The 25,099-nt window shown below is 38.9% G+C and overlaps 1 protein-coding gene across 1 annotated transcript in view; it reads left to right on the top strand.

The window, feature by feature from the left end:
* The window catches only part of PRSS35 (serine protease 35), a 101,968-nt gene that overhangs the window by 48,043 nt on the left and 28,826 nt on the right, over window positions 1-25,099 (top strand). Inside the window, exons 2-3 of the mRNA XM_058307093.2 lie at window positions 11,959-12,047; window positions 17,362-17,432. The gene's annotated coding sequence lies outside the window, so the exon portion shown is untranslated. The remainder of the gene's footprint in view (window positions 1-11,958; window positions 12,048-17,361; window positions 17,433-25,099) is intronic.

A 25,099-nucleotide genomic window follows, 5' to 3' on the forward strand; every position in this document is an offset into this window, starting at 1 on the left:
AAGCATTTTTATTCTATGAGGGCCACTCAAGCAGAGGAATCTGACAGTGTGCCTCCTTTCCTACCAGTGAAGTCTGTAACTCACTGCTGTAATTGAGTAGCTCTGGGAGAGGTCATACTGGGCATCAACTTTAGAAGCTCAAAGAGAAATGTGCATAGCCCAAGATGCAGCTGGTAGGGGCGCGGTGAGGGGTAAGCCAGGCAGGGATGCAGCTACAGTCAGAGGACCAGTATATGTCTTCAAATATACTTGTACTAACTTTTAGTAGCATCCAAGGTAGCCGCAAGATGACTATCCTAACAAAGCATGCTTGTTCATCATTGTATTGAAACAGTAGCTATGAGAAAGTTTAGATTCAAAATCAATTCTCATCTTTACAAGAAATTTATCATTATATTTGTTAATTTAAGAAAGTTGATAGATTCTTTTTTTTTTTTTAATATTTATTTATTTTATCCCCCTCCCTCTTTTGTCTGCTCTCTGTGTCCATTTGCTGTGTGTTCTTCTGTGTCTGCTTATATTCTCATTAGGCAGCTCCAGGAACTGATCCTAGGACCTTCTGGAGTGGGAGAGAGGCAATCATTCTCTTGCACCACCTCAGCTCCTTGGCTTGCTAAGTCTCCTATTGTCTTTCCTCGTGTCTCTTTTTGTTGCATCATCTTGCTGTATCAGCTCTCCGTGTTGGCTGGCACTCCTGCACAGGGCAGCACTCCTGCGTGGGGTGGCACTGCACATGGGCCAGCACTCCACATGGCCCAGCTCACCACATGGGCCAGCTTGCTTTCACCAGGATGCCCTGGGTATCAAACCCTGGACCTCCTATATGGTAGATGGGAACCCAATTGCTTGAGCCACATCTGCTTCCCAGATTCTTTAAATATAATTTCAAGATTATTTAAATATAATTTTAACTGTCATACATTTTTGAGTGGTTATAAAAATACTCTTTTTTTATTACCTACTTGTGTGAACATTTCTCAATAATAGTAATGACCAAGAATTTGAAAAGGAGTGTGTGTAGCTCAGCAGTTGAGCACCTGATTTGTATGCATGAAGTCCTGTGTTCAGTCCCTGGTACTAAAGCCAGGAGAGGTCAGGGGATGATGGATTATTCCTCCAGTTCTTCACTATGTTACATAAAAGAATTTAAGAGAATGCTGGTTTAGTTGGCCAGTAGTTTATTGAGAAAATGGGAGAAGAGAACAGAAATGAGAGAAAATAACAGAGTACACATCCCCAGAGTAGGTGTGGACTCCTCCAGGGAGAGGGAGAGATTTTGCTTGTGCAGTTACCTTTATTATGCCATTAAGTATTCCTCCACTTGCTAATGTTTGGGGGAGGGTCACCAGCTGTTTGCTGTTCTGATTGGTTACTCCAGCTGTCAGTTCCCCAGGGGCCCAATGGTGAGGCCCCTTGAGGCTATCCAGGGCTTTCCCTTGACCCTGAATGAGATATCCTTCCAAATGGGGTTCTCACGGGGTCCTTCTGGCCACCTCCTTGGTAGGGTCTTTCCCCACCAGGTTCCAGGTGGGGTTCCATGGACACGATTTTCATGGCCATGTTTTCCTGCCGGGTCTTAGACTCGTCTTCCCTTTCCCTAAAATAACCTGCCTCAGTACCTTCTAAAAATTTGTTTAAAGAGATCATACATAATTAGAAAATGTATCCATTTCAAGCAGAAAATCTAATATAGAAAGTTATATTCATGGAAACCAGATGAAATGTTATACAAATTGAGCATTTAGCACCTTTTGCTACTTTATATTTTATTTTTTATTATAGTTACACAATATAAAGTAATGAAAAATTTCATTACTTGGTTAATGAAATTTGGCACTCCACGCATTTTGACATGAAAATTTAATCCCAGTACTCGTCTTTTGCTTGGTACTCAATGCAAACTAGAACTTGTCAGTGCCGGTTGCCTTGTGACTCGCTACCCTTTCCAGCTGCCACAAAGGGTCATGCATTAGTCACACAGTAGCTCTTGCCTGTGCACATCCCATTGTGGTATCATCTTAGCTTCTGTGGTCATTTTGTGTAGTTTTGCTTTTTTTTTTTTTCATCATGGGTCCTAACAAAATGAGCAGTGATAATGCTGAGCCAAAAAGAATATTACTTCATACCACCTTTGAAGAAAAAAAGAAATAATAGGTAAATATGAGAGCAGCATTTGCACTACTGATCTTGCTAGGGAATACTGTATGCTTAGAACAACAGTCTCCACTTAATATTCTTTATTAAGAATAAAGAAGCAATGAAAAATGCTGTTTTTGCAAACGGAGTTAAAGCAGTAAGAGCAGCATTCTCAAACACTCAAGGAAGCTGAAAAGGTGTTATTAACTTGGGTAAACGAGAAGCAGTTAGTAGGCGACAGTGTATTGGAAGCAATGATATGTGAAAAAGCGAAAGTATTGCATGCCGATCTTTTGAAAATCAAACCTGAATGGAGTGATGAGAGTGTTGTAGTATTTAAGGCCAGCCTTGGCTGGTTTGATAATTTTGAAAAAGAGGACTGGCACCCATTGTGTTGTGAGGCATGGCGAGGCAGCGTGTGCTAAGAAAAAGGCTGCTGATGAATTCATCAGTGAAATTCAAGACTGTGTAGAGGCTGAGGGCTTTATTCCCTACCAAGTTTTTAACTGCGATGAGACCGGAGTTTTTTGGGGAAAAAATGCCATGTAGAATCTACATCACCGAAGAGGAGAAGGCATTACCAGTCAAGAATTTGTGGCCAGAAGCTGTGACTCAGAAAGCCTTGGAAGGGTTTGAGGCTGATCCCAAGCCTGCAGGTACAGAGGGTACAGTTGTGCAGGGTATTGCTCTTTGGGCTAGTCCATGAGTCTGGAGGTTGGTGCTTCTGCTGGTGAGCAGTTAGTGGAGGAACACTGTGAAGTGCTCAGCACTGAGAAGCTAGAGGAACTACAGAAGGAGCAGCACCAAGAGGTGGCTGAAGAGGTTTCTTTCAGGTGAGGAGGAGATAAGGGAAGATATCCCCGCTTCCTTGATAAAAGAAATGTATGCAAAATGGACAGAAGTTCAAAACTTTGTGGAGAAGTACCAGCCAGACTAAACTCTGACAAGGAGAAATGTGAATTTATTCAATGACCAAACAATTTCATACTTTTGAGGAATTCTGAAAAGAAGACAGAAGCATTCCTCAATGGATAACTTTTTAGTGAAGATGATAAGAGTGTGTCAGAGCCTGTGGTGCAAGTTGAAAAAAAAAGGCAGAAAAGAGAAAGAACACCTCAAGTTCTATTGGAAGGGACTCTCCTTCCAAGCAGCACTCCATGTAACCTCTCTTCCTCACCAGTCTCCTCCCACCATCCCATTACGCCATGGGCTCTTCTCAGTACAGGTAAAAGGAAGTTTTTATTTTATTTAATCTAAGTATTTATGTTTAGGTTTTTTTCTTATGTAAAGTAATGATACACAACCCTATCTTTTTACATATTACCTTAAAAATGTGCATTGTCTTTGGTTTGGGAATGCATTAAATTTATTTATTTTATTCCTTACGGGAAAAATGTGTTTGGTACATGTTGTTTTGGGTACTCGTGTCACACCTCCTGCAAGCAAGTAATAGTGAGTACTGAGGTACCATTGTATTGGTATTCCCTAGTAAATTTGTCCTTGACGCTCTTCTCAGTCCATCCATTCTTTCTGGGTAATCTGATCTACTCAGTTTACATCTGAAAGTTGATTCATTGCCCAATTCTAAACCTGCAAACCTAGATCTCCTTCCTGAGTCCTAGATCCTACATCCAACTACCTGATAGACTGGGAAGCCACACAGTCATTCGCCATAGCAAACCCAGTTGGGATAATAAAAGGAATTCGAAGTGGCTTGAATTTAGATTTTGAAGAGGGGCTTGGAGAAGTAAGCTGTGTTTCAGGCATAGCTCTTTCCTTCTCTTTCTCTCTCCCTTCCCCTTCCCCACCCCCTTTTTAGAGTCTATCACTAGTGTCTTCCTTGAGCCCTTCTCCCATCACAGTGAAGACAGAGTGAAGGAACATTTCACTCTGAAGGATTAGCATCTTCTTGAGGAGCCTAAATTTGGCAAGATGACGACTGCTAGTAAGATAGGGAATAAATGGATGAATCTGGAACCTGGCAAAGAGTTCACATGGACATCAATAACCCTAAGATTTCCCCCCTTCCCCCCCAAGATTCTGCCATTCAGAACAAGGTTACCTCTGGAAGCCAGGAGAAGCCCGGGATATTCCCCAAGTACTTTATCATCAGGCCCTCCCGGGGGATTGAGGGGTGGGGCAATCAATCAAAACAGCAAACAGCTGGAACTCCTCCCCTGCCCTTAGCAAAGGGGTGGAAGAATTAATAGTTTAAAAAGCAAACACGAAGACCTCTTGCTCTTTTGCCTTTGCCCTGTCCCGGTGCCAGTCTGGTGCTGGTCTGTGTGCCTGTTCCTGCCTTCTGCACCCTGCTCTTGCTGTTTTTCCCCTGCCATGTTGGCCATGCAAGTAAAACCTGGACATTCATAACCTATAATGGGGAATTGTAGTCTGTGAATCAGCCCTTTTTATCACTTTTCAGCCCCTTCCTCTCTACCTGGGACCCATGATCTGTTACTTCTTCCGTTTCTCTACCCTCCACCTTAATAAATTACTGGCCTAACTCACCTGATGTGCTCTTGAAATTAATTTCTCCAGCATACTCAAGAACCTAGACAAAATCCAGTTACAGTACCCCCATCTATGAGGATTCAGCCAGAATAAAATAAAGCCCCACATGCCACTTACAATAACTGACTAGGACATGAGTGTAGGAAATAATATAAAGGTTCCTATCAACAGGCCAGTGTCCCCAAAGAAAATAATCAAAGCTGTTCATTTTTCACTTTTTAAAAAATGATCCAGGCATGTCTTTTGTGAAACAAAGGGTCAGACTAGATGAACTCTATTAATATCTAAGAGGTGGAATTTTAATCTATATTAATGAACCATGAGGCTGAGAATAGAGTTTATTAGAAAAGCAAATGCTGAGGTTGCTGATATCTCTGACTTTGGGTTGCATCTTTTATCGTAAATATTAAATGGATTCTATCCCTCACTTTAGGAATCTTACCATGAAACATGCTTTGGGTTCTAAAGAAAAGCCAAATTGTTCAACAGACCCTCATTGAGCATCTACCATATATTAGGTACTCTTCCGACACTGAGGATGCAGTCGTGACCATGACAACGGCTTTGCCTTTGTGGGGCTTACGTTCCACCAGCAGGAAACAGACTTCAGAGGGGCCTGGGTGGTCCTCGGCTGGGTTTGTTTGCTTGGTGTGGCAGAATAGACAGACACACTGAACTAGGCTAGGAAGGAAAAGAGGGTTTATTTGCTGCCGGGAGACTGGATACGTACGATCTCAAATCAGCCTCCCCGAATTGAAGAAATTCTAATATGTTATACCATCGTGGTGCTAATGAATAATTGGGGCAGAACTAGACACATGTTCCTTCATTAATAAACATTAAAGGGCCGAACATAATGAGATGGGTACCAAATCAGGTGAGTTACAAAGGCACAATCATTATCCAAGATCAAGGATCTGGGATAAGAAAGTACAGAGTAGAAGTAGAGGTCAGTCACTGACCTCTATATGGATATTTTCCATATGGATAGTAAACAGGAGGGTGGAGAGGTTACCATCACAATGGCAAGTATACACAAGGATGAACCTAGTTTTAAAATAATCATAAAGGAAGGTAGGTTCAGTTTAGAATAACTATTACAATAGTAAGTACACAGTAAGGAAAGGCTAAGCCTAGAGTAACCATAAGCAGGGGTGAGACTTTTTTAGAATGTCCATCATAATAGCAGATCTAGGCTAAATCCAGTCAGTTTCAGCAATTTCTGATGTTAACTTTTTGCTATTTTATAATATAAAGGCATCTATTTAATGATTTTGTAATCATATTTATTTGTTAATTCTCAACTTGCAGTTACAGTTTCAGGCTTCATTTTCTCTTCAAAACTGGACAATTTTGTCCATCAACCTAAGCAACTAAACCAAAGTGGGGCTGGATTTAAATTGCTGTGGTTCAAGATAATAAATGAGTGGAAAAAATAAGATAATTTCAGCGTAGGGACCCAGCCTGCCCCCAGACCTTAGCACGCAGCCACCTGCACAGCCTAGTCATAAGTTAAAGGTTAACAACACACCCTGGGAGGGAAAGAATGTATAGATGGATAGATGGTATCATAAACTATAATCTTCCCAAAGCAGTAACCATCCTTGGTAAACGTCCTTCCTACGAGCATGGTGAAAACATCATCAGACCCCACATGTACGCTTCACATGACCCTAGCAGGAACTCTGTTCTCATACCATCTGTACGTGAACAGATTCAGGATATATTTGAAAGGGGAACTAAATTGCTGAATGGATTAAATGTAGGGAATGGAGGGACCTAGGGGAGACACTTAGATTTATGGCTTGAAGGAAAGACTAGAGGAAAATAGGTTTGCGGAGATAGATAAGAGTTAAGTTTAATTGGAGAAATCAGTCAGGCACTGGATATATGATCTAAAGCTCAGGGAAGCATCAAGCTCAAGATCTACATTTGGGAGTCTTCAACATATAGATGGTATTTAAACACATCACCTTTAGGATTTGAAGAACTCAGAACACAAAATGGAAACATTTTGGCCAAATGGGTGGATAAGGTGAATATAGTTGTTCTGCTTCGTTTATTAGATTTAATGGTAGCCATTAGTATATATTATATATGAACATTTTATATGCTCTATATTAAGTTTACCCTCAGGCACACTCATAAATATCACAGGGGAAAGGACAGAGATGTTGTCATTATGTTTCATAGTATTTTAATACTCAAGAGCATATGTTATTTTTAAAAACTGAAAATAACAAGTGTTGGAGAGGATGTAGAGAAATATAAACCCTTGTGTTCTGCCTGTGGGAATGTAAAATGTTGCAGCCACCATGAGAAACAGTTTGGTGGTTCCTTAGAAAGTTAACCATAAAATTACCATATGACCTGGCAATTCCACTTGTAGGATATACTCAAAAGAATTTAAAGCAGGGACTTGGACAGATATTTGTACACCAATTTTCATCGCAGCATTATTTGCAATAGCCAAAAGTTAGAAGAACCCAAGGATCCATCAACAGGTGAATGAATAACAAAATGTGGTTATCCATACAATGGAATATTATTCAGCTGTGAAAAGAAGTGAAATGCTGGTACATGCTACCACCTGTATGACCTAAAGACATCATGTTGAGTGAAATAAGCCAAACACAATAGAACAATTATTGTATAATATTTCTTACATGAAATGAAATAATTAGAATAAGCAAATCCATAGAGACAGAAACCAGGGGTGGGGTGAAGGAGGAATATGGATTATTGCTAAATGAGTAAAAGTTTTGGTTTGGGATGATGAAAATAGTCTGGAAATAGTGGTGAAAGTTACACAATATCATCAAATACTCAATGTCAAAGAATTGTCCACTTAAAATGGTTAAAACAAATTGTATGTTATGTATACTTTTACCACAATTAAAAATAAATATATACTTTTTTAAAGTATATGTCAATTTCTAAGGTTAACAGTGCTTCACATGCTAATTATAAAACAATACATTTACTGTCTGGTATAAAGGCAGAGAACGGAAGTGTCAGTCTCTACCTGGTGCATTCCTGGGTGTTATGCCACAACTGTAGTGAAAGCAGTGACTCTGCTGTCACTGACTTCTGGGTACAGGAGGGTGGAGCAGAAGGATTCCAAAAAGAATTGCTCCCATGGCCCATCTGAGCCTATGGGACATTGCATTATTTATTTTGCTACATAATTGCTGCAAATCTTTTTAGGGCACTTCCCTAAAAAGTGTCATGCTGGGCCTGTGGCAAAAAGCAGGCAATCTGGCTGTGGTTTGCGTATACCTAATCTCCGTTTCTCAAATACTCAAATTTTCCTTTTTATGAGATTGTATATCATCCTATAGAAGTCAAACAAATGTAGAACTCAGTCAGCTCTATTCAGATATTGGAGATGTTCATTTGAAAAAGTATCTTTTTCCTTGGCTTTGTGCTCAGCTATGGTTTAAACACACCTCCTGCTTCTATTACCGTCTAAGCATTTCTGCAGCTATTGTATGCCCAAAGTTTAATAGGTATTTTGTGGAATTAGAAGGGAAAATTATACTTCTGATTCATGGGTTGGATTAAGTGACTGTTTCCTTTAAGCTTTAATGTTCTCATTTTAAATGAATGCTGCTATTCCAATGTGCTGTTATTTTAAATGAATGAATTACCGACTAATAAAGAGTATAAATATCTCAGCCAAGTGGTCTTCTACTCTTGCCTAAATGCCTCTGGTGATCAAGAATTGTCTACTCTCTGCCATAATCTATTCTAATGTAGCATGGTGGTTTAAAGCTGATGTATCCCCAGTATATACAGCAGTTGCTGGCACATAGTAGCAATAAAAATCCTAACATGCAGGCTTTGTATTGGCCAGTTCTATTAATAGTTTCAGCTCTTATCTCTGCTTCTATATAGCTATAATATTGGGCATGTTAACTTTATAAACCTCATTTTCATCATTTAAAAAATGTCATTAAAACTATCTCATGGGGTTATTGTAAGGATTAAATGTAGACTGCTTAGAACAGTGCTTGGCCATACTTAGCACCAGTGAAGATGAATTACAACAGTATTGTCACACGGGAAGGGTTCTCCCCTGACACTTTTCATCCCACAAAACTCTCCTATTTATTATTATTATTATTTTAGAGGTACTGGGGATTGAATGCAGGACCTCGTACATGGGAAGGAGGCACTCAACAACTGAGCTGGAAACAGGCACTTGACCACTGAGCTATTTCCACTCCCCAATTTTTTCTTTCTTTTTTTTTTTTAAGGAGGTACCAGAAAGCGAACCTGGAACCTTGCACATGGGAAGCAGGCCCTCAACCACTGAGCTACATCTGCTCCCCAGACACTCACCCATTTTGGCCTTTAGAAATGCAGTCTAAAATTTCCATTACCTCACCAGGGTGACTTCAAGTAAAACTAGACTTCAAAAATGTCAGATCTGGAAGAATAAGTGATCCATTTTTTCCTACCCTGCTCCTTGCACCCTCTAAATGGAGAAAGATCCTCTGAGCTGAGGAAAGGGAGAGGGGGAAGCTAGTGAAGAAAGGGTGTCAGACCTTGCTAGGCGTGCCCCTGCCGCTGCCCACTCTGGACTCCTTTGGAGCTGTCATATATGGTTTGCAGGTCGTGCATGCAAAAAAATGCCCTTCCTAAAAGGATGTGAAAGCCAGAAGCCTGCCTGTGCCTCCCTAACTAAGCCCCATGCCCCGCTGCTAGGCTGGGTCTACCCAGGGGAAGGGAAACCTTTTTCTTCCCACAAAAACAGCAGGCTGTGCTGGCGGAGCCACATCGGCTCAGAGGGAGAGGCCTCATCTAGCTCACAGGAAGGCTGCCGGAGGTTCTAGACAGCTCAAAACACAGTGGGCACTGTGTCTCACTCCCTGCCGACAGCCTTGGAAGTCAACATGTTCAACAGAGTGTTCCAGGTCACTATAGTCTGGGAAAAATGGAGCGGAGGACAATGGAGAGGCAAATCGTTACCCGAAGGTCTGAGACAGATTCACAGAGTCTTGAAGCACCCCAACCGGCTCAGGGAGTAGCTGGATGTCTTCCCATGTGACTGAGAATGGCCCAGATATGACCCATGGTCCTTTGCCAAGTGGGGTTCCTCAACGTGGCCACTTGCTTCTTCAAAGTTTGCGAGGGAGAGACTCCAACAAGATAAGCAGTCCAGTTTTAAGTAACATAATCACATACACCCCCATCCCATCACCTTTGCCATGTTTCATTCCTTAGAAGCCAGACACAGTCCTACGCAGGCTGAAGGAGAAATGATCACAGAGGGCATGAATACCAGGAGGCAGGAATCATGGACGCCACCTTAAGAGTCTATCTGTCACACATGGTATAATAATTTTTCTCAAAATCATATCTGGGAGAATGGAGAAGTGGGAAAATCTTGAACTGATTCAGTTTACCCCCAAATAACTCTTTTTTTCCTAAAATTGATTTAAATCGGGGACATGAGATAAAATCTGATAGACCTAGAAAAAAATAAATTACAGTTTTGCAGACTTTAACAGGTGACCTTAAAAATTCCTACTCACCATAGGAACAATTATCTTTACCTTAACCAAAATGTTTCTCTAATTTCTATTCTGTAGTTATTTCTACCAATAGGTGCCTCAGAAATCTAATTTGTATTTTCACCCAATAGCTCTTTAAATATTTTAAAATGGAAACCCTGTCTCAAATTTTAAGTAGCCTTGATTCATTAGTCATTTATCACACAAAATGATTCTAGACCCTTCCATTATAGTTACTGCTATGTGTACTTCTAAGTGGAGGTCTCTTCTAAAGACTGGTGCCCCAAATTGGGTTTTGCATTTTATAAAAAAGTTTTATGTAGAATTCTCTAAATTCCGTTAAGTAGTATTGATCTCTTGGTAGCAAAGCAATAGACTGAAAAAAATGACAATAACTCCTTAATTAAAAAATCTAGCAAACAACTCTGAGAGTATATTAGGTACCCAAGTTTTAGTTATTTAAATGAATTTCTGTTTCCTTCAGAACTCTGTCACCTCTTTCAGACTTCACAAATGGTAAAATTTATTATCATTATAAAATAATAACTGTCACTAAGAAAAATCATTACCATTTGTACCCATTTGTAAATTTTAATCAATTAAAATGTAAATAATGTGTGATTAAAGTGAATTACTATTTGAGTTAGTTCTTTGCAGATGGTTACAGAGTATCTTTAAAATGTTATGAGCAAATGGCAGATGACATAAACATCTGCAAAATCAAATGGAAAATCAATCTAGTCAGAATGTAAAACAATTTTGTAAAGGTTTTAAATTCTCTACTTCCCTGTTGCCATCCATAGGCAATTACCTTTGGTTTCATGTGGGTGTCAAAGATGATTACATGTTAGGCAACATAATTCTAGCATTAGAGGCATGACTAAGTGCATAGAAAACTACTGCTAGTGTAACCATCTTTCCAGATTTTCCGATTTGCTTGAGTAGTTTTCAAGCTGGCTTTCTTCTTGCTTCTCTCATTACCAGTTTAACTACAGCTAAACAAAACTTATTAGGGTCCTGAACCAGTGGTTCCCAAAAAGAGCTCTGCAGATGTGCAGCAGTAGCTATAGGAGTCTCCGACCCCCTAAGGATGCTTTGTTACTACTCTTTGAATTGTACAGTTTGAGTCTAAGCATTAAGCTGCATAGACTACTAGTCAAAGTCTGGGGAAGGCATCAAGGTTTAAAGAGTATGCTATTGCCACTGCAGCAGATTCCTGGGCAACCAAATAGGGAACAATAACAGATGACTGTATCAGAAAAATTAGTAGCTTAAATCATTTTGTAACTTAAAACAGTTTTATAAGTGTTGAAAAGTTTTTGCCTCTTAGTCTTATTGTTCATCCATTTTATCCAGCTTCTCTATCTTATGGCCACCACCCTCGATCACCTCCAAAGCTGTTTATATGACCAGTCTTACTATTCTGAAAGTTGAGTGGAAGGTGTGAGTATCCTAACTTCTCACTGTCTTGTGGGAAACCAACACTGGGGAAACGGTCTACACTGAGTCTGTAATTACCAGAAGTCAGAGTTTCCAGACCCCCTTTCTGGTCCCTTATATGACAAAGCAGAGTTACTGGCCGTAGGTTGGAACTAGGTTTTTCAGAAAATACAGCACTCTTACAGATAAGAGTCTGTGTGGGTACACAAAGGACACTTTAAGTGAGATCTCTCCATGTCCCAAGACTCCAAGATTTATCCCAAATATCCTTCATTGTGTTAAGGACGGACGTGGTATTTATTGCCTCTTATGAACTACCTAAATTTCCACTCAACCTCACTTCTTGCTATAGCACTTCCTCACAGGTTCTAACTGGCTCTGATGCAGCAGAAGCCTGCAGAACTCTTCGGACATTCACACAAGCACAACCCAGAAGCTCAGGTAAGTAAACACTCATAAGCCCAGTCTTCATCAATGGGGTATGGGAACTGATGGATAAATGCTTCCTCCTTTCATGCCCTGGTAGAGAGTTCTCAAATGCATTACAAAAGGCTCCTCAGAAGGTCCACGTGGAACCAAGCACCAGACACCTGTAGGATTGGTCAACTTGATAATGTATCCTTGTTTTGCTTTCCTCCATTTTCCATTTCACTCTCCCTGTTCTGCCCTGCTGTCCCATGGAATCCCATCCTCAAATAAACTACAGTCACACAAGCCTTTGTCTCAGGCTCTTTTTCAGGAAAACCCAGGTGAACACAGGAGTACCTTGTTCCTGATAAAGTACCTGCCCACCCACAACGATGGCTTGTTTCTATAATTAATGTAGAATCTGCAGAACTGATTTTCTATGAATAGTAATTGAATCCTTCATATCACATTCATTGTTTTATCACCACAGTAGATGGACCTATCTCAAAATCTTCCCACCAACTACTTCCCAGTGGCTGGAATGGGGGAAAAAATGACATTAATGCCTGCAGAAACTTAACTTCTCCATATGCCATTTATTTCATGTTCCTATTGTTCTCTACATTGTGTTGTCATTTGGCTGCTCAATAGTCACCATTCTGATAACGAAGTTGATTCATAAAGAACCTTCTTGCTGAGGCAGAGTGGGTGGCAGTTTCCTGATAAGTTAAACAGATGTACTTGAGTGACACAGAGTTCCACTTAAATGATAGGAAAGGAAGAGAAGCCGTGAACACAGAGTTATGAGAAGGATCTCTGACCTGGAAGTCAGGAAATACAGGCTCTAGTCAGCCCTGTCATGAAGATAAATAACAGCTCATAAGCTGTCACGGACCTCACCTGCCTCAGCCAGTTCACCTGGCAAGCAGATGTCTTGGTTTTAGTCTCAGTTGAGCCTCCAGGAGCTGCAGTTGAATGGGCCTGATAGCATGAGATTATAAAAGCAGATCTTTCATAAAGCTAGGCTCTGGAAAAAAAAGGAAGCGTGAAGGCTGCTGTGCAGAGAGGCAAAAACAGAATCTGCCACCAGGTCACCCAGCCGAGGGAGCAAATTGAGGCAGAGTCCCAAAGGCAAAATCAGAACAGATCTCTTGATATGCCCATACATAGAGCATGTCCCCTTTTGTGGGGTCCCACAGCCACAATTCTGCGTAGGAAATGAACTCTTAAGGGCACCAAGAAAGTTAGGAAATTTGCTTAATTAGATTCTTGGCCTCTTGCTACTCAAAGTGGAGTCTATGAGCTCCCAGCATCTGCATCACCTATCAGCTGGTTAGAAATGAAGAATCTGAGGCTTTATCCCAGACCTACTGAATCAAAAGTCCGTGTTTTTAACGAGATCTTCAGTGGATTTTCAAGCACATTAAAGTTTGAGAAGCACTGCCCTATTGTATACCTGTAACAAACTTTAAGCCCTTAGTATTCAGTGTTGTTAGTGAAACAACTGCTTGAGAATTAGACCCAAGGGTTTTCAACTGGAGGAAGTACAGCTCCCTCAGGCACATTAGAGACGTGGGAGTGGAGGGCATTGGGTTGTCATCATGACTGAAGGTTACTGGCATTCGGTGGGCAGTAATATCCTGCAATGTGTGGGATAATCCTGAAAGCAAAGAATTTGTACCACCCAAATGCCAATAGAGTTCTTGGTGAAAAACACATTAGCAATTTTTTCATCTATAAAATGAGCAGCTGGACTAGCTGGGTTCTAGTGTTCCTCCCAGCTCTAAGAACCTTTTGTCCTACCATTGTATATTAGTTTCCCACCTGCTAAAATAAATACCAAACAATGAAGTTGGTTTAAACAATGGGAATCTATTGGTCATGGTTTTGAGGCTAGGGGAAATCCAAAATCCAGGCATCAGCATGGAGATGCTTTCTTTCCCAAGATTGTGGCATTTTCTGGGACTGGCAGCTGGTGATACTTGGGGTTCCTTGGCTTTTTGTCACAAGACTATGTCTACTTCATCTCTTACAGGTTCCATTGACTTCTGGCTTCTTGTGTCTCTCTGTCTTCTCCTTCTGTGTTCAATTTCCTTTGCTTATAAAGACTTATAAGCCATATTAGAGAGAGGCCCACCTTCAAGCAGTTTGGCCACAACTTAAGTAATAACATCTTCAAAGGTCTTATTTACAAAGGGGTTCACACCTACAGGGCCAGGAGTTGGGACCTAAACATGCCTTTGTTGGGGACACGTTTCAGTTCCCAATACATTGTCTTTCCTCTAATCATTCAGATAGTTCTCAGTATTGTCTTCCCCTCCAATTATGGCTGCTTTAAATCCAAATTATTTTCATTTAGAAAACTCAGTGGAACCACTCAGATTAACCTTAATGAATGTAAATTCATATCACTCCCTGTTAAATATAACATACCCATTGTGATTTGAATTCAAAGAGCCCTTTTTGTCAGTGAAATATATTTCTCATTACAATGCTGATAAAACAAAGTGGTCTGGAAATACTTACAGTCAGCAATATCTTTTACCAGTTAGCAGGAAATACAATCAGCGTCCTGTCAGATTTTAGCTGAAGGAACTCTCTCCCACTCTCACAAACTCTATGCTGTTTGGATCTAGCTGAAGACTTTGCCAGGATGGCATGAGAGTAGGGATACTGGAGCTGTTAAACTTGTCTCTGAAAAGAGAGCAGTACACATGGAAGGTCATAAGCAGGGACTGTGTGGACCCAGTGGAGCAGAATGATTAAGGCTGGAACCAGGAGAACCATGGGAGAATCCAAATAAACAGTTGGGCTACTCTGTGATGTCCCTATCAGAAAACGAAAACATGAATTAATTGCTGTTTACCCATTGTACCGCTATCAGGACTAAGGCAGCATCTATTGAAAAATGTGAACTTCTTGGATGTAACGTAGTGTCTACATGCCAAGGGCTACTAGTAGGTGTTTATCATTGTACCATACTTGACACACACTGCAGGTGCAAAGGTTGAGGAATTAAGTCAAAGAAGAAAATTCTGTCAATCACCACAGCTAAAGGTAAAAGCAATATCCTAGATGAGACTACTTTTCCTAGGATTATTTTTCCTGAGATTCTCTGTGGCAGTATCTGTCAGTGTACTCACCATGTCCTCAACTGCTTCAAAAAATAAGGGTATGGGATGAAAAACACAGCCTTGATCATTGGTGCTAACACACGCTTCCTCTAAACCAGGGCACTTAACAAAGGATCCGTGAGCTTGAATTGAAATTCAGGAAAATATTATTCTTGTGGGAACATGTTGGTGCAGGTGTGATATATTTATTAAATAACGCACAGAATAGTGTGGACCTTGTAAGGGGTCTGTGGTTTTCACCTGACTGGCAAAAGGGTCCATGAAACAAAAAAGTTAAGAGCCCCTGCTCTAAGCACACGAGCTAAGCAAATAGAACAGACAATATTGAGAACTGGAGTTGTGTCTAAATTGACCCTAAACCACTCCACGTTGTATTATGATCCCACTAGAGCCCTGTCAACAATATAAAAGAAGCCTTCTTCAAAGTTATAGGGGAAAGCAGTTGATTGTTAAACTCAGTTAAAAATAGTAAAAACATGCCTTAACATTTTAACATAGAACATGGAAATGTACATGAATTTTTCAGCCCTTATCAAAATATTTTCTTTGAATCTGCTAATCTGTGGGATTCCATGATCACATTTTTTGCATAAACAATATCTATGATAGATTTGCTATGATATCTCGTTTCTATTTCCTTAAAGTAGAATGAGAACTTGAAGACACTTAGGAAGCGATCTTGATACAGAATCCAAGCTTTGTGCTTATTGTTTTCTAATCTATTATAGTCTTGTCAACAGCTATTTTGACAGTAATTTATTTAACTTTATGAATCTTTCCAAAGTATTCGCTTTAGTTTTTATAGAAACAATAACTCTTTTTCTTTTCATGTTCGTATTTATTACTCTGCATTCTATTAAATGAAATTACATAATTACAATAACATGTTCAACTGGTACAAACAAGTCTAGGAATCAATCTAAATGACTCTCAGGAAGCATGCCACTCAACATGTAGGAATAGTAGCGTGGGGACAAATTAATGAGTAACTGTCTAGCTACCAGCATTTGTCAGGCCTTTTACAAAGTGAATGGAGAGCAACCAGTTAACCTGGTTAAGTGGAGATCTTTAAATAGTTTCTGCCATGCCTTTGGTCCTGAGGAACAGTTAGCAACAGAGTTCAATTGGGTCAGTATAAACTTATTACCATTTCTGAAAAAATAACTTAAAGAGCAGGACTGAAGCTTATCAATCCTGATGCACAACGTAGTTCAATTTTATTTCAGGCAAATACTGAAGTGTATCCTTATTTATAAAACTCATACTAGTAATAAATTATCGAAAATTAGTTCCTGGGCTAATAACTTAAATAAATCTCAGATAGCTTTTCCTCTTTTAGTATCTATTAACAAGAGTCTTATAGTATTACTATAGCTATATTTTGAAATGAAGAAATACAAATCAGGAGCAAGACAAGAATGCTTGCTGTCAATATAATATACTACATTCTATTGCTTTCTATTGGAAGCTCTGCCAGGAAAATGATACACAAGAAAAATAAAGAGGTATAATGATTAGAAAAAAATACTATAACTCTCATTTGTTTCAAATTATATCTTTTCTTATATAAAATATTCAAAAGAATCAACAGATAAATGATTATGCAAATAAGCTCCATTCCTAAAATGAGTAGCAAATAGTTCAAAAATACAATTTTAATGGTATTGTAATATATCAACACAGGTAATGTACCCAGAAGTAAATATTTTAACATATGTAAGAAACTTATAAAGAAAATTATAACATTTTTTGAAATATTTTAAGGAAATAAATGTTCATAGATAAGAAGTCTCAATAACATAAAGCTTGCTATATAATAAGGAGACAATACAAATCACTTTGGAGAGGATGCTGAAATAGTCAGTAGTCAGTTGCCTATCATAAGAAAAAATATTTCAATCTCTACTTCATATCATTCTCCAAAATAAATTTCAAGTAAGTAGAAGATATAAGTGTGGACAGAAAAAAATTTAAGCTTTTGGAAGAAAATAAAAGAAAATATCTTTATGACTTTAGATTAGGAAAATATGATTTTAGACAAAAATTTAAAACTACAAACCATAAAGGAAAAGATTAATAACACAGACTAAGTAAAAATAAAAAACTTCTGTATATCAAAAGTCACCATATGTGGGAGGGGGTACATGGGAATTCCCTATATATATATATTTTAAAAGTATATAATTCTTTCTCTTTTTTTTTATGATTCCCAGCTGTCTGCTCTCTGTATCCATTCACTGGGTGTTCTTCTGTGTCCGCTTTGCATTCTTGTCAGCAGTACCAGGTATCTATGACTCTTTTTGTTGATCATCTTGCTGCGTCAGCTCTTCGTGTGTGCAGCACCACTCCTGGGCAGGCTGTGCTTTTATTGCGTGGGGCAACTCTCCTTAAGGGGCACACTCCTTGCATGTGGGTCCCCCCTAAGTGGGGGACACCCCTGTGTGGCACGGCACTCCCTGCGCACATCAGCACTGTGCGTGGGCCAGCCCACTACACGGGCCAGGAGGCCCTGGGTTTGAACCCTGGGCCTCCCATGTGGTAGGTGGATGCTCTATCAGTTGAGCCAAATCCTCTTCCCGCCCTATATTTTTGATGTAACATTTATATAGTCTAAAACTTCTTTAAAAATAAAGAAAAAAAAAATAAAGTCACCATAAATCTACAACAAACCTTCTAGAGCTAATAACTGAGCAGGATACAAAGTGGCAGGATACAAGATCAACAGCCCCAAATCTGTAGTATTTCTATATCCTAACAATGAGCAATTGGAAGAAGAAATCAAGAAAAAATTTTCATTTACAATAGCAAATAACAGAATGAAATATCTAGGAATAAATCTAAACAAGAATGCAAAAGACTTGAACACAGAAAACTACAAAAATGTTGCTAAAAGAAATTTAAAAAGATCCAAATAAATGGATGGACATGCCATGTTCACGGATTGAAAGATTAAGCCTTGTTAATATATGAGTTCCACCCAATAAAAATTCCACCACCTTCTTTGCAGAAATGGAATAGCCAATCATCATGGAAGGATAAGGGGCCCCAAATAGCCAAAGCCATTTTGAAAAAGAAGAACAAAGTTAGAAGATTCACACTTTTCAATCTTAAAACTTATTACCAAGCCAAGGTAACCAAAACAGCATGATATGGCACAAGGAAAGATATATAGACCAATAGAATTAAATTGAGAGTTCAGAAATCAACCTCACATTTATGGCCAACTGATTTTTGACAAAGGGGCAAAGAAGATACAATTGGGAAAAAATAGTCTTCAACAAATGGTGCTGAGAAAACTAGATCTTCATTTGCAAAGGAATGAAGGGGGACCCCTACCTCATACCTAAATAAAAATCAACTCAAAATGGATCAAAGACCTATATAAAGGGCCAGAACTATAAAAATCCTAGAAGAAAACATAGGGAAGCATCTTCAGGCCCTTGTGTTAGTACACCCAAATTAAAAATAGATAAATGGGACCTCCTCAAAATAAAAAATGTTGTGCCTCAAAGGAGTAATATGAAAGTAAAATGACAACCTACACAATGGAAGAAAATACTTGGAAATCACAAATCCGATAAGTGAGGGCTTAATATCCAGAATACATCAAGAAATCCTTCAACTTAGCAACAAAAAAGACAACAACCCAACTAGAAAATGGGCAAAAGACTGGAATAGACATTCCTCCCAAGACGATATACAGATAGCTAATAAGCACATGAAAAGGTGCTCAACATCATCAGCTATTAGGAAAATGCAAAGCAAAACTACAATGAGATACCATTTCAGACCCACTAGAAAGGCTATTATTTTTTAAAAATTGAAAATTACAAGTGTTGGAGATGATGTGAAGAAATAAGAACACTCATTCATTGCTGGTGACAATGTAAAATGGTGTAATCACTATGGAAGATAGTTTGGGAGTTCTTCAGAAAGCTAAGTATAAAATTACTATATGACTCAGCAATCCCACTTCTAGGTATATATTCAAAATAATTGAAAGCTTATACTCAAACAGATATTTGCACACTGATGGTAATAGCAGCATTATTCACAATCGCCAAAAGATGTATGTAATCCAAGTTTCCATCAATTTGGATCCATCGAATGAATGGATAAACAAAATGTAATATATTCACACAATGGAATATCATTCAGCCATAAAAAGGAATGAAGTTCTGATATATGTGACAACATGCCAGACACAAAAAGACAAACATTGTATGATCTTACTAATAAAAAATTATTAGAATCTATTCTCATAGAGTCAGAATCTAGAATATAGCTTATTAGGAAATGGGGTAGGAATAGGGAATAGGGAGTTAAGACTTAAAATATATAGAGTTTCTATATGGAGTGAAGGAAATGTTTTGGTACCACACAATTGTGAATGTAATTAACAATATAAAAATATATATCTAAATGTTGTTAAAAGGGGAAATGTTAGGTTGTATATATGGTACTATAGTAAATTTAAAAAAAATAGACACAATAAATGAAAACAAAATAAAGACAAACTCCAAACTGAAGACAATTATTTGTAGATAATATACTTGATAAAGGATTATTGATGTAGAACATACAATAACAATCCTATAGAACAATTTTTAAAAATCCAGTAGAAACAAAATCAAAGGGCAGGGCACAAGGTTATTTTACAAAGGAAAACTTGAATGACAAATAAATATAGGGTAAGATGTACAAATGTACTGGCAATTAAGAAATGCAAACTGAAAAACTAAGATGCCATATTTCACACCTTGGATTGGCAAAAATTAGAAAGTCTGTTTATTAGTCAACCAAAGAGTTGCTGGTGCAAAGTACCAGAACTCTGGTGGCTTTTACAAAGGATATTTATTTGGGGTAGAAACTTAAGTTACCAGACCCTAAAGAGTCCAACTGAAGGTACCATAAGAAGTTGTTGATGCAAGATGGCGGTCTATGTCCGTGAGGGTTCAGCCTTCCTCCTCCTTCTTAAGTTTCCAAGGCCCCAGTTTCTTCTGATCTCACCTATAGGCTAGCATTAGGCTCCTCACTCTCCCCGGGGCTCTTTTATTTCTGGCTCAGCTGCTCTGCTATCTTCACAAGGTCAGCTGTAGAATATCAGGCTCATCTCCCTTCCCTTGGACCATGTCTCTGGAGCATTCTCTCTTCCTGTTTATCTGCTTCTTAGGTGCTACTTCCGTGTGAGAGTCAGTTTTATCAGCTCACCAAGGAGGTGGGGACACAAACCTGCATGCCTTAAAGGTCTAATCAAAGCCATAATCTTAACATAATTTAATCAAAGATATCTCAGCTGAATCTAATACTAATCAAAGGGTACCACGCCCAGAGGAACAGACCAGTTTACAAACATAATCAAATGTGTTTTTTGGAATTCATAAATAATATCAAGCTGCCACAGTCTGCCACTTCTCAGAAAGGGTGTGAAGACACTGAGTCTTCCTTTTATGCACAGCTAAGAGTGTAAACCAATAGAACCACTTTGGAGAATAAATGAAAGTATTGCGTGAAGTTGAAAACATTCATAGCCTATGACCCAGCAATTCACTCCTAAGCATATGTATAGTTTGAGAAAATTTCCCCATTATACTTGGAGTCATGCACAAGAATGTTTTATGCTGTGTTATTTGAGGTAGTCAAGGATTAGAAAATACACACAGATGAAAATGGAAAAACAAATGAAAAAACAACAACGTAAGAATTGAAAATAACCTAAATATTCATTAACAGAGGAACTGACTGGGATATAATCATAAAATGGAATATTACATGGTAAAAACTAGCAAATCAGAGCTTTATTTTCCAATATGTCTATGACAAAGAGGTTGACTCCATTTTAATGTTTAATCATTGAAATTTTTGAGCCTCAGCCCTCTTGCCTGAATTTCCCACATCTGGGCAACCAAGATAAGAGGGTCTGCATGCCACTCATTCTTTGAAGTTGGTGGAAAATTAAAACGTTACAAATCCTTCTCAGCCCCAACCCCTAGATAATATAAGGGCTTAACCTATTGTGACAGTTTGAAGCTGTATCGACCTCATTAAAGTTAATCCATTCCTGTAGGTGTGGACCCATTGCAAGCGGGATTTTTTGGTGAGTAGGATCTTAACTTAAGATGTGACCCATCTCATTCAAGTTGGGTCTTAATCTTCTTACTGGAGACTGGAGTCTTTTATAATGACTGAAATTCAGGGGAAGAGAGGAAGCCATGGAAGCAAGAAGCTGAAAGCAACCCGGAATAGAAGGTAGAGATCAGCAGACATACCATGTGCCTTGCCATGTGACAGAGGAGTCCAAGATAGCCAGCAGCCAGTCTTCAGGAAGAAAGCATCACCTGATGATGCCTTGATCTGGACATTTTTCTCAGCCCCAAAACTTCAAGCTTATAAGATAATACATTTGCATAGTGAAAGCCAACCCATTTTATGGTATCTGTTTGAGCAGCTTTGTCAAACTAGAATATCCAGTCTCTGGCTTACCTTTTGAGTCACCCCTAACCAAAACTGACTCCCCTTTGGGGAATCCTTTCCCCCTTTATTGTATGAATAATAAGCTTTATTTTATATCTGCTGGTGCCTATGTGTCATTTGACACCTGTATAAATTCCTGGTGAATGACTGCTCAATGTCTAGCCAGGGACACTAGGTACTCAAAAAAGTAATGGTTATTTTCAAAAGCATAACACTGAGCGAAAAAACAAACAAACCAGATTACATAAAGTTGTAGTCGGTGTGATGCTATTTATGTAAAGTTATTAAAACATGTAAAACATTTTATTTTTTTCATGGATGTGTACATGTTAAAGAAAGCATTTAAAAACATCAATGAATGTGAGACATCAAATTCAAGATCCTGTTTACTTCTGTTGAAGAAGTGGGGGAAATAGGATTGGGCTAGAGTATACAAGGGTTTCATATGGATTGGTAATATTTTATTTATTAAGTTTGGTATTGGGTAGGGTACAAAATGGTTTGTGAAAATACTGTCTACATTTTTTCTTATGTCTAAAATATTTTAGAGTTTTTGAAGAGAAAAAGAAAAATGAAAAACTTCTGAAATGTGAGTGTGCCTTGAAGAGATCATAATTTGAAAAATATACCAATAAAACATTCCTAGTAAAAATGAACAAGTGGCTTTTCTGAGGGAAGAGTGGCCTATGACTCGTGGGCAATAAATTTGTGTGGAATAAAGGGAAGAAATATGAGACTAAAATAGACACTGTAATAGTTTTCTATTGTGTAACAAGTTACCACAAAATTAGCAGTTTAAAACAATACTGTTTTTAGGAGCTGGTATAGCTTAGTGGTTGAATGTGAGCTCACATGTACGAGGTCCCGGGTTCGTTCCCTGGTACCTTCTAAAAAAAAAAAGTAGTTTTAGTTTCCTAGGTTGCTCAAGCAAACACCATGTAATGGGTCCACTTAAATAATGGGAATTTATTAGCTTATGGTTTTGAGGCTAAAAGAAAGTTCAAATGAAGGAGTGATCCTGGCAATGCTCACTGTGGTGTTCTGGGCATGGCTGCCAGAGGCCCTGGGGTCCTCAGCCTCTCACAGGGCAAGACACACGGCGGCGTCTCCTGGTCTCTCCCTTCTCGAGAGTCTGGGTTCAGCTTCTTGTCCCCTGTAGGTTTCTCTCTCTCTGACTTTCATTCTGCTTATAAAGGACTCCAGGAATAGGATTAAACCTCATCCTGATTGACGTGGGCTATACCTCCTTTCTTTCTTCCTTTTTCTTTTTAAAGATTTATTATTTATTTATTTCTCTCCTCTTCCTCCTGCCCCCCCGCCCCAGTTGTCTGCTTCTGTGTCCATTCACTGTGTGTTCTTCTGTGACCGCGTCTATCCTTATCAGCGGTACCAGAAATCTGTGTTTCTTTTTGTTGTGTCATCTTGTTGTGTCAGCTCTCCGTGTGTGCGGCACCATTCCTGGGCAGGCTGCACTTTCTTTCATGCTGGGTGGCTCTCCTTACAGGGTGCACTCCTTGTGCGTGGGGCTCCCCTACGTGGGGGCCACCCCAGCGTGGCAGGGCACTCCTTGCGTGCATCAGCACTGCACATGGGCCAGCTCCACATGGGTCAAGGAGGCCCGGGGTTTGAACCATGGACCTCCCATGTGGTAGGCGGACTCCTTAGCCATTGGGCCAAGTCCACTTCCCTACACCTCCTTAACTGAAGTGAAATTCTACCTCAGAAAGTAACTTTTGCATGTTAATATATGATCTATTAAAATAATGTGTAAGCAATATAAATTTGTGAAAATTTGAGAAATTGTTACCTAAAATACAAAAAGAGAAAAAGCAAAGGATCTTTGTCTTTTAGTGAAAGAAATGAGCAGGTGAATGGCTGAATTCCTGATCAAGTGATATGTCCAGTTAAAGTGTCGATAGTCCATATCTGCTTTAACTTTTATGAAAAACTTTATATAAAATGTAAAAAGAGCCGTCAACAAAGACATACCCACGTGCAATTTTTTTTAACAAGACTATCTTATTTACGGTGACCACTGGGTTATTAATTTCAATTATTATCATTTCAATTCTAAAAATTCTAATTGATTCTTTTTCTAATCTGCTTGGTCTTTTACAAACTAATCTCTTGATCTTACTTATATTTTCAATGCTTTCTTTTACTTCTTTAAACATATTAAACAAACATTTTAAATTTGATTTCTAATAATTTCAGTTTGCAATCACTCTCGGCATGATTCTCCTTTGCCTTGCTCACAGTCTCCTGTTTCTTTGCAAGCTCCTATTCCTTGGAAATTTGTCTGAAGGAATTCTTTGAGGCCTGTGTTGAATGTAACTTCCTGCACAGTGGATTTGTATTTATTTGTCTAAAAATACTTTAATCCAAAGTGGTAGAACCCCCATGTACTTTGGTGGAAGCAAATACAAATGCAATAAATAACCCAGAACTCCAACTTGTTGAGCCACAAGTTATGGATCCAGATGAGCAACCTCTGGAGCAGAGGTGGCAGATGACATATGATAGAAGTCACCACTTTAACGGGAAGCTGATCACCATACCTCCAGGTGGCTGACAGGAAAGGCAAAAGCCACAGGGACCTCTAATGCCAGCTTATTCTCTCTGCAAGGGTATGTTATTCTTTCTCTTCCTTTTTCATTATACCCTAGAACTTGGATAGAACCTCCTAGAGAATAAACAGATACATAGGGGCAGGCAATGTCTATCAAGGAGAAAGAGCAGCATATGCAAAATAAATCTTGAAAGATAATGATCAGATTAGTTTCCATATAATACTTTGATTGGGGGAAAGTGGACAGGGAAATAGATTTTAAAAAAAGATCACTTTTGAAGCTGGGTGATGGGGACATGGTATTCATTATATTTTTCTGTTTACTGTTGCATATATTCAAACTTCTCTAGAATGAAATGTTAAAAAGAATGAAACCCAAACCTCAATATAGGTTTACCAATAAATGAGACAAAATAAAGTGGAAGATATACTGGAGAAAAAGTATACAGAATACAGCAGAAAGAGAAAAAAAGGAAGTCAAGAGCCCAGAGCAGGTATTACAAGTTGGAGCATAAGACCAGTGATAAAGATACATTGGTAAGAGTAAGCAACGGGTCTTGGGGTACACAGGGAAGGAATGTAGGGGGGTGGAGTAGTAAAAGGTAGATCAGTCCTGGTAATTTGCCTAGAAGGCCTGATTAATGTTTTCGTTTTTGCTTGTGCAGTTATTCACTATGAAAAAATTCAGATTCCTTCCTTAATATCACTAAAGAAAGAAGCTCTATTCTGGGCATATGTGATTCTTTGACAAATACCACCACCTCAAGCAAGGTTCTGGTTGGCAGTGTTGGAAGGAATGTTTATCACATCGTAGTGAAGTGCAGCTATGTGCCAAGTGGACCAGTACAACACTCACTTTGTTCCACATTTTCCCCTGCTCCAAGTGGTGGACCAATAGCAAATGTGAA

Source organism: Dasypus novemcinctus, chromosome 11 (genome assembly GCF_030445035.2).
Source record: "Dasypus novemcinctus isolate mDasNov1 chromosome 11, mDasNov1.1.hap2, whole genome shotgun sequence".
NCBI classification, from domain to species: domain Eukaryota; kingdom Metazoa; phylum Chordata; class Mammalia; order Cingulata; family Dasypodidae; genus Dasypus; species Dasypus novemcinctus.